This window comes from Acomys russatus, chromosome 3 (assembly GCF_903995435.1).
Source record: "Acomys russatus chromosome 3, mAcoRus1.1, whole genome shotgun sequence".
NCBI classification, from domain to species: Eukaryota; Metazoa; Chordata; class Mammalia; order Rodentia; family Muridae; genus Acomys; species Acomys russatus.
In genome coordinates, this window is record NC_067139.1 from 76,087,770 (window position 1) to 76,097,716 (window position 9,947).

Below are 9,947 nucleotides of genomic sequence, written 5' to 3' on the forward strand. Positions count from 1 at the left end.
GCAGCAACAGAACAGTGACTAAAACACATGCCATTTGTCCCTCTTAGGATGCCTTCCACAGCATGGGGGCTGTTAAAGTCAGGTTCTGGCCAGGGTGGGCTTGTCAGTTTCCCTTACTTGTACAGCAGTTGCAGCTGTGGCATCCAAACAGGATGGCTAACCTGCGGCCACAGCGGTCAGGTGCTTGGGTAGATAATATTACAAGGCTTGCCTAGGGTCTGAGACAAATTGCCCGCAGCAACGCTCCAAGTCGCATGGATGAAGAGGTGGGATGGTTTGGTGACATCTGGGAGCTAAAGCTGGGCTCAGGTTAGAGTCTGCTGCTTGTTCTCAGAAAGCTTGCTCCTCTGTTTCAGTCGGCTTCAAAGGCTGGTCTCTCCACAGAGACAGAGTACAGGCTCTGCGCTCCCTCATTTAACTTAGGTATACACAGCCTGCAATGGCTGTGCCCCAGGGAATCTCGGGAATCTCAGACCTGCTCCTTGGTTAGGGGGCGGGGATGCCCTCGGGGTAGTGCTGAGGCTCCTCCTACCCTGAGTGGGCTGGAGTGCCAGATAGGAGACTGTTTGGCACAGCTGAGTCTTCTTCTCAGAGAGAGACGCAGTGTCTGCAGCAGCTGGCGCGGGTCCTTCGTGGCTGACAAACAGGCGGCAGCGCTGGCTGCTGCTAACAGAAGACCGTCCACAGGCTGGAGCGGAGTTGAATTAGGGTGCGACCCCCTGAACCCTGCTAAAGTCTTTTTGTAATTTGAACCCTTGAGGTAGCTGTGCCCAGCTTAGCTGACTAGTCTCATTGCACATTCAATCTGTTCATTCGAAGGTAAATACGGGCTGGCTAGCTGGGGAGAATGGGGAAGCAAGCATCCTTAAGGTCCCGGGCCTGTATCGACCTGGTGGTCTGGTGGGCGGAGACTGAGCAAAGTGTAGCGATTTGCAGCAGCTGAGGACACTGGCTATCTCATCAGGTGGCATAGTAAAAGCCACTGAGGAGGAAACTAGGAGGAGAAGTGCAGAGGGGTGAGGTAGGACACGGGTAGAGGGAGGAGGTGGACAGAATGGGGTTGGGCCTGAGCTGCGGAGAGGTGGGGAAGGAAAAGGTGGATTGCAGACAGGGGAACTCCGAAGGCAGCCGGACAGGTGCGGGGAGCTGGTGACAGGAGGTGCCTCCGCCCGCTGGCCCAGGCAGAGCTGACAGGAGCGACCTTACAGCTCCTAGCCCCCCAGCTGCGGAAGGCAGGTCCTTTGTCCCTCAGGAAGGAGCAGGAATTGCGGCACCCAGGACCGGGCGAGCACAGCTTTCCCAGTCCCTGCCAGCTGAAGCAGGCCCGTCCAAGGCCGGGAACGACACCCCCCCACCCCCACCCTACTGCGGAGGCCTGGGCCAGGAGTGTGACTCCACCACCTGACAAACAAAAAAAGACAAACAGCTAAAAGCGGCAGAGGTTGCCACCTACTGGCAGAATCCGGAAAACCAAGCAGAATTTCAATCAGCTCCTTTGGGGGGGGGGGGTGCGCATGAGAAAACCCCCTTTTTGAAAGGGGATGAGACGAAACAGAAAACATCAGCTGGACATTCAAACCGTTTCTCATGAGAGGCAAAACCAGGATACAGGGTCCCCCACCACTGGCGTCCCAACTTAGTCCCAACTGGGGAGAAATTCTAGTCAGAAATTTTCTTTCTAATCCAGGAGAAGGGCCTTGACTCTCCGTTCCTCTTATTGAGAAGGAGGAGGAGGGGGAGGAGAAGGAGGAGGAGGAGGAGGAGGAGGAGGAGGAGGAGGAGGAGGAGGAGGAGGAGGAGGAGGAGGAGGAGGAGGAGGAAACTGCGACCTGTCCCACTTATTCAGAAGGGCCACTCTTCAACCAGAATGAGAACTGAATTCGGTATACAGGCTCACATCCTAAGAGTGCGGGAAGGATTCTGTTTTGGTGCTGGGAGCATGGCAGCCACTCGAGACCTCTTGGGACTCAGTGAGAAAAGTTGGGCCCCAGGGCGTTTGTTGGGGTCGTCTCTCCTGTATCATAACATCTCCCTGGAAAGGGAGGGAGTGAGGCCGAGTCCCACAGAACACGGTGGAATCTCGCCGGGGCCTCCAATATAATGATCCACACAAGACAGATACTGACAACCCTGTTGATTAAGCCAATTAAAGAGCTGTTAAGTCCTTTATCGATGGCCAGACCAAGAGGGGGCTTGAGGCATTGACCGGTCTCTTGGTCTCTCAGTGCTTAAGCTCAGGGATACAGAGTTTTTAAAGGCTAAGCCACAAGATACACCAGGTAGATGAGAGTCAGGGTAACTCTCAGAAACACTTGTTCGAGGAAGATCGTAATGGTTATTTTAGACATGACTTGCCAACTATTTTGGTTAACACCATGGTCAAGGCCATGGTATTGCCAAGGCAGAGGTTGTGAATGTTGTGGGGAGGGAGGTCGGGGTGCTGAGAACTGCCCTAGCAAACCCAACACTGAGCCAGAACAGGATGGCATTACCTTAGTCATTTCAAAGCCACTTTATTCCTTCCAGGGAACGCAGGTACCTCCTTCACTAAGCACTGAGGCGTTCGGAGGCTTGGGGAATCACAACAGCGGGCCTCAGAATGATAAAGCAAGGGGAGAGGGGAAAGCTTGGAGACGGTTAGAGGGAAGAGAGGGGGCTGTCTGCCGCACTACGAGAAACAAGGCTGGAAATGCTTGTCCAGGGAGAGTCCTGAGTAGATGAAGGGGGCTAAGTGGAAGCACTTGGGTGTTCCCTGCCCACCTCTCTCTTCTTGCTCATTCTTTCTTCCCTCTTTTATTATTGAGTACCCCAAGATGAGGTATCTGGGGGTCCATAGGTATCGCTTTATAGCTTTCTTTGCATGTCAGAGGCTGGCTGGGAACAATTACCCCTTCAGGCATTCCAGGACTATTTTTGTAGAATTTCCAAACGCCGCTCACTGGGAAACAGGATTTTCCTCACCTCCCTGGGTCACTGTCAGTCTTTGCAAACGTTGCTGCTTTGGTAACATACTGTTTCAGTCCTTCCTGCAAACACTGACTCATAGTGTGGGACCTATGTTCCCACTGATTGCCCTTATTGATTGACCTGATAGCTGCGGCTGAGGAGCTGCCTCAGGAAATGCTGTCGCCTCAGCTGAAAACTGGGTTAGTGACGCGTGTTGATCTGACCTACACTTGGACGGCACCCTGGACATGGGACTTCTCATCTGTATTGACGCAGTGTGGAAATATGGCTGAGATGTTCTTTGTGGCCATGCAAAAGTCAGAATGCTGGAGAAAATGCCCTTTAAGAACTTTGCGGACCGGGATTTCTGTAGCCTGTTTCTAATCTTCCATTGGAAGGGGACAGACATGGCTATAACTACAGCCTGTAACCACAGCCCTCCAGAGTCTGGAGGCAGGAGGCTTGGGGTGAGATTGTGGCCAGCCTGGACTACACAGCAAGAAATTGTCTCAGACAACAAGCAACAACAAAGAAAAGGAGAGAGAGAGAGAGAGAGAGGTGAATTCTCATGTTTTTTTTTTTTTTTTTTTTTTTTTTTTGTTTCATTGCTACTTCCTCATGAAGGGGAGTGGCCCCTCTTTCCAGGAAGCATTCCTTAGAAAAGGCTCAAGGGGCAGCAGGGGATTGTGGAGGAGAGAGATCACTGGCAGAAGATTTTTTTTGGTGCATCTTAGTCAGGATTTCTATTGCTGTGATACAGCACCATGACCAAAATCGGCTTGCAGAAGGAAGGGTTTATTTCACCGTACAGCTTGTAGTCCATCACCCAGGGACGTCCAGGCGGGACCGTGGAGGCAGGAAGTGAAGCAGAGGCCAGGGCGGAACACTACTTACTGGCATGCTCCCCGTGGCCTGCTCTGCTGCGGACCACCAGTCCAGGGGTGGCACTGCCCACAGTAAGCAGCGCACTCCCACATCGATGTGGGTTCATTTTCTTTTTCTTTTTTTCAGGTTTTAAAACTTTTTATTTGCATATTAAAAAATTGTGCATTCCAATAATTAAAATCGTTTGAAATAAAAAATGGTACTCTGATTAAACTGCATTTTACGTCCTGCAGGACACCTTGGACCATCTTGAATTTTACTCTATATTTCACTATCTCCTACCCAGCTTTTTCCTTCACCAACATGCAAATTCTTTCCCCTCTCTGCCAGCCAGACCAGCAGATGGGTGGGAGAGGCCTTCCTGGTCAGTAGTTCTGATTCTTTGATGTGAAAAGGGCAGCACAGTCATTTAAACTTGATCCAACCTCTTTGCATCTTACAAAGTTAAACAGCTAAAAGAAGTAAAATAAGAAGGCAGTGCTTGTGGAATGTACAGTGCATATCGGCGGCGCTCACCTCATTACGATTCGCCAGCTTGCTTCTCCTGTTCAATCGTTTCTTTTGAGGCAGAGGATTTTTCTCTTGCGTTTCTGTCTTCTTCAGTTTCGACTTATCGAATTTCTCGATCTCAGCCATATTGGGCTTGTCAGACATGGTTGCCGGAAGGAGCCGAGTGAGGTTCACGAACAAGGAGAGTCCGATCTGCTCAGAGGCTGCTGCCGATTGTCCGTGGTTCATTTTCAATCAAGAAAATGCACCACAGACGACAAGTGTGCCCACAGGGGGATGGGAGCGGGTTTTTTTTTTTTTTTTTCCTTTTCCATGAAGATCCCTTAACTAAAAGGATTCTAACTTGTGTCAAATTGGCACAAGCCCTGTTAGGGTGTGCTGTGTAGCACTCAGGAAGGGGCGGGGTGTGCTGTTCAGGACACAAGAAGGGGTCAGAGTCTTTTCAGGATGGCATGAAGATGAGCCTGTATTTGGGCTGTCTTTCCGTTTCTGCAGAAGCCCCAGGCACTTTCCTGTTGTTTGGGCCCGAGAAATGCCTGTTTTATCTGTTAGCTCTATAAAGACCCGAATGTTTGGGATTGTGGACCCTCTCCCTAGTTGAGTTGTAAAATAATATTGCAGTTTAAACCTCCCTGCTTTAGCTAAAATTTCCCATGTTCCAGTTTGTATCGGGGCCATGTTTCTGCACAAAAACGGACCAGGAGCTGGGCAGTGGTGGCACATGTCTTCAATCCCAGCACTAGGGAGGCAAAGGCAGACACGAATCCTTGAGCTCAAGGTCTGTAGAGTAAATTCCAGGACATCCAGGGCCACATAGAGAAACCCTGTCTTGGAAAAAAGAAAAGAAAAGAAAAAAGAAAAGAAAAGGAAAACAAAGAGGACAGGGCCTTTTCTGAGCCGAGTCTGCAGTGCCTGAGTACATATCTCAAAAGGACGAGGAGATGGGCAGTTCCCAGGGTCCGGGAAGATCTACGATGGGGAACCACCGAGGTCTGGAGACCCTGCGGCGTGTTGTTGACTTGTCTCTGAGTTCCTATTGCAGGAAGCGGTCATGTCCGGATACCTGAGTCTTCACCGCCTTCCAGATCATGGATCAGGCACCCTGTCCTATCTCTGGCAGAGATTATTCCAAGGCCAGAGCGTAAAACCTGAACAGAACACTTCTGTGTCCCTGAGCACTCCCAACACGGAGCTTAGAGAAGACAAGCCCTTTATCTTTTTAGAACTGTAGCCACTGAATGCAATTGCTGTTCCTTCTTGCCAACCTCTCCCCTCCAAATAAATATTGGCTGTGAAGCATTAGGCAGCCTGGCTTTTCTTGTAGCATACGCAGGTATACACAGGTACTTTAGAGATTATAGTTCTTACCACGTGAGGGACCAGGGACCTTTTTTTGTTTTTGAGACAAGATCTCACTGTGTAGCTCTAGCTAGCCTGAAACTTGCTATGTAGACCAGACTGGCCTCGGTTTCCCAGAGATCTGCTCGCCTCTGCCTCCTCAGTGCACCCTCATGCACATGTGTGATACTGACTTTATAAAAGTCAACATAATTTATGAATTTTAAAAAATGACTTAAAATGCTTGATATTTTAATGGAAGTGTTAAAGTCTAGAAAAGCTATTGATATTTTCAAAACACTCATTTGTTTTGCTTGTTTGTTTGTTTTTGTTTTTTTGTTTTTGTTTTTGTTTTTGTTTTTTTTTTTTGGTTTTTCGAGACAGAATGTCTTTGTGTAGCCTTGGCTATCCTAGACTCACTTTTGTAGACTAGGCTGGCCTCAAACTCACAGCGATCTTCCTGCCTCTGCCTGCCTCTGCCTCCCGAGTGCTGGGAGTAAAGACGTGTGCCACCACGCCCGGCCACCCGTTTGTTTTTTATCTGTACAAGACAGCTCTATTTACCACATATTTCCTCCCTCCTTGCTGGAACTCGGCTCTATCACTAAGAAATGCTAAGCTCCTTTAGTGTGAGAAGGTATATGACACATCAATGCCCTGAATTCTTCCTTTTTAGTCTGTCATGCATTGTAAAATTAGACACACATACACACACACACACACACACACACACACACACGCATACACGTTATTGCATATAAAATGTTAAATGCATAAATTGACATGTATAAACTTTGATTAAATCATTGTAAATATTGCAAGTATTTCTGTTATAACACTTGTAATATCTGTAATAAGATTCTATAGTATGTGTGGAAGAAAACAGTGTGTTTACTCCACCTTTGATGAGTGCCAGGCCCTCAGGCTGGTCTTGCTTCAGCTCAGATCTTATGGCGATGCCTGTCCATTCTCTTCAAGCCCGTGCGGTGTAAGCAGATGGCTTTCTAGTGAGTGAATCGTGACACAGAGCGTTTATGACTATCCTTCCATCCCACCTGATCTTCTGTTTCATTGGCAGCATTCTTGCAAGAATGGATGGAATCTCTCAAGGTTTGTAAGAAGATCAGAGATATGGAAAATCTTTTCATTTACCTGTTACTTTGACTTAAGAGCTAAACTGCAGGGAAAGTCCTCAGATGCCCTCTGAACTTCATACGTGGCCTTAGTTCAGGAATCAAATTCAGCTTCTGGCACTTAGTTACCTGACCCAGTGACCAAAACAATTAAATACAAGTAAGGAGCTGTTCCCTTGGACATCTGGGCGCAGTCCCAGGCTCACCCATGAGTCCCTACGAAGGAAGCTCTTTCCTCCACCAGCGCCTGGAAGCTGGAGGGTTAACAGTTGGCCCAGTAGCCCCTTTTCCTCCCATATGTGAGAGCAAGTAAGTCACAAATTAGGGAATAAATCAGGATATTGTTTTGTGAAGACAAAACTTTCAGAGAAAACAGTTTGTCTGACTGCAAAATAGTTCTTCCTTATGTGCCAGGATAAACTACTTATGTATGAAAGAAACAAAGATAAAACTGTTCAGTTTTGTTCACATAGTCCCTTTTCCTCAAATTCATGTCTATAGATCTATTTACAGAGAAAAAATCTTATCTGAAATGAAATAATTTGTCTGGTCTGGAATGCAGGCAGGTGAATACATGCAGGCACAAAACTCAGCTGTGCTAAGATGTGGGTTTTCTTCTCGTGTCTGTCACTAGTTAGGCATACGTTTCAGTTTCATTAGTCATTTTTTTTCAAACAGTTTGAGGATCTAGAAGCATTCAGCTTTCCACCTCTGTTTTTCTTCCCATCGCTTAGGGGCTACTTAATATTCCAGGTGTTTAAACCAGTGTGTGTGTGTGTGTGTGTGTGTGTGTGTGTGTGTGTGTGTGTGTGTCCTGATTTTTCCTTTGCTGGAAGCTACTGCTGCTAATGCTCAACCTTGGTGGTGTGCGTGGCTGAAGTAACTCTGTATCAGACACTCAGAGAATTGAAGAGAAGACAAGAGAGGAGAAGTGAAGAGAGGATCGCCAATCTGGCTTTCACTGACTGCTTGACTACCTTTTTTTTTCTCATTCAATCAGTCTCACTGTAGAAAAAAATGTTTCAAGGTGCACGCAAACCATGCGATGTCCCTTTGAGAAACTTCCAGTAACCAAAAGTCTCACCGTCTTTGAGAGGCTTCCAGTATTTGAAGGCCACTTGATGTATTTGTATGATTTCCTTAAAACCGTAAAGGTCTCTTGGTAGTCGTCATAAGGCACAAGGCACCATGATTTAGGGGAAAGGGCCAAGTTAACTGCTGGCTTCTGCACAAACAGTCTAGACCTGGGGCTCCATGATGCTGCTACAAGGATAAGGCTCCCGGCTGGTAGGCCTGCGTCTCGGCTGGTAGGCCTGCGTAGGTAGAGTTTACATCAGGTAGGGAGTGCAGACCGGCAATGCCTATATTTTGACTCCTTGACAGCTGGCAGACAAAAAAGTTCCCAGTTCCTTTCTGGTTTGTTTGTTTTGGATTCTGGGACTGATGCAGAAGTCTTGTGCTTGCTGCCAAGTGCTGTACCAACTCTGGGTTCCCAGGTGAGCTGTGTGCGGACAATCAATCTCAGTTGTCCTATTTATGTGCATGCTATCAGGTGATGTTTGTCTGGCCCACAGAATGGCCAAGAGTGGCGACAGCATAAAAGGCATGACTGGCAATTTTCCCGGGAGCTGCCGGAGCTGCTGCAGTTCTCTGCTTTTCCTGGGCCAGGTTAAGGGGAAAAGTAGTCAAATCCTGGTTGGAGCTGCCCAGTGGGGGAGGACAGAGCCAGTAGTCAAGCCAACTTAAGGTTCTTGGAACCCTTTCTAACCGAGGTTTTGCCTAATTGCAGTGAGGTCATTTTTCTTTGAGAGGATGTCTGATTTCTGTACCCTCCATATCTGGTTGCAATCCTTGTTCTAAGAATCTCCTGTCTCAGAATGTTGTGTAAAACCTGCTCCCCAAGGGGTCCCACTCAAACTAAGGCACCAGCCAAGGACAATACAGGTGGTAAACTTTAAACCCCTACCCAGATCTAACCAATGGACAGAACATTCTCCACAGTTGAGTGGAGGGTGGGGTATGACTTTCACACGAACTCTGGTGCCTCATATTTGACCATGTTCCCTGGAGGGGGAGGCCTGGTGGCACTCAGAGGAAGGACAGCAGGTTACCAAGAAGAGACTTGATACCCTATGAGCATATACAGGGGGAGGAAATCCCCCCCTCAGGAACAGTCATAGGGGAGGGGGATAAGGGGAAAATGGGAGGGAGGGAAGAATGGGAGGATACAAGGGATGGGATAACCATTGAGATGTAACAAGAATAAATTAATAAAAAAATTAAAAAAACCCTGCTCCCCAATTGTCCCCTGATGTGCCAATAAAGCAGCTGACAGCCAATCACTGAGCAGATGAGAGAACAGGGCTGGACTTCTGCCAGCCAGAGGAGGAGGGGTTAAAGGAGGAAAGAGAGGGGACTGAGGCATGGGAGATGCCCAGGAGAGAGAGAGAGAGAGAGAGAGAGAGAGAGAGAGAGAGAGAGAGAGAGAGAGAGAGAGAGAGAGAGCTCAGCAGGGGAGGCCACAAAGTGCAAGTTTCTCTGGGATGCGCACTAGAAGGAAACCAGATTAGCCTAGAGGGCTAAGAATCAGTTCTTGTGCTGTGAAGCTTGTTAAAATAATGTAAATGAGTCTCAATTATTTGTGTGAGAGCTGGGTTAAGAGAGAAACTGAGAAACAAACACAGCTTTATAACGATAACTTTAACAGACGTCTTATAGAATGATTCTTCCCAGCACTGGGGAGGCAGAGGCAGGCAGCTCATTATGAGTTCAAGGCCAGCCTCATCTACAAAGGGAATCCAGGACAGGCAAGATAACACAGTGAAACACTGTCTTGAAAAACGTAATAAAAAAAAGGAATGATTCTAATAGACAGTTGGTACCCCACCTCTAGCACGTCTTTGGGGGTTCTGGTTTTCCCACCTGTTGGCCGAGGAATTATTCTTCCTCTATGAAATCAGCCTGATGGTTTCTTACAGCTGTAATGTACTGCATTGCTTCTACAAGAGAGTCCAGGAGGCCGAACAAGAGAAGATAGGGGTGTCTTGGGATGCTCTTTGGCTGGTTTGCCTCTTAATGGTCACTAGAGGAAGAAATAAGGACACCAAGAATAGCCAAGGCTGAACCGTGGTTTTC

The 9,947-nt window shown here is 47.9% G+C and overlaps 1 pseudogene; it reads right to left on the minus strand.

Annotated features, from left to right (window-relative positions):
• Positions 1 to 4,155: 4,155 nt before the first annotated feature.
• LOC127187211 (thymosin beta-4-like) lies at positions 4,156 to 4,554 on the minus strand (annotated as a pseudogene).
• Positions 4,555 to 9,947: the final 5,393 nt, after the last annotated feature.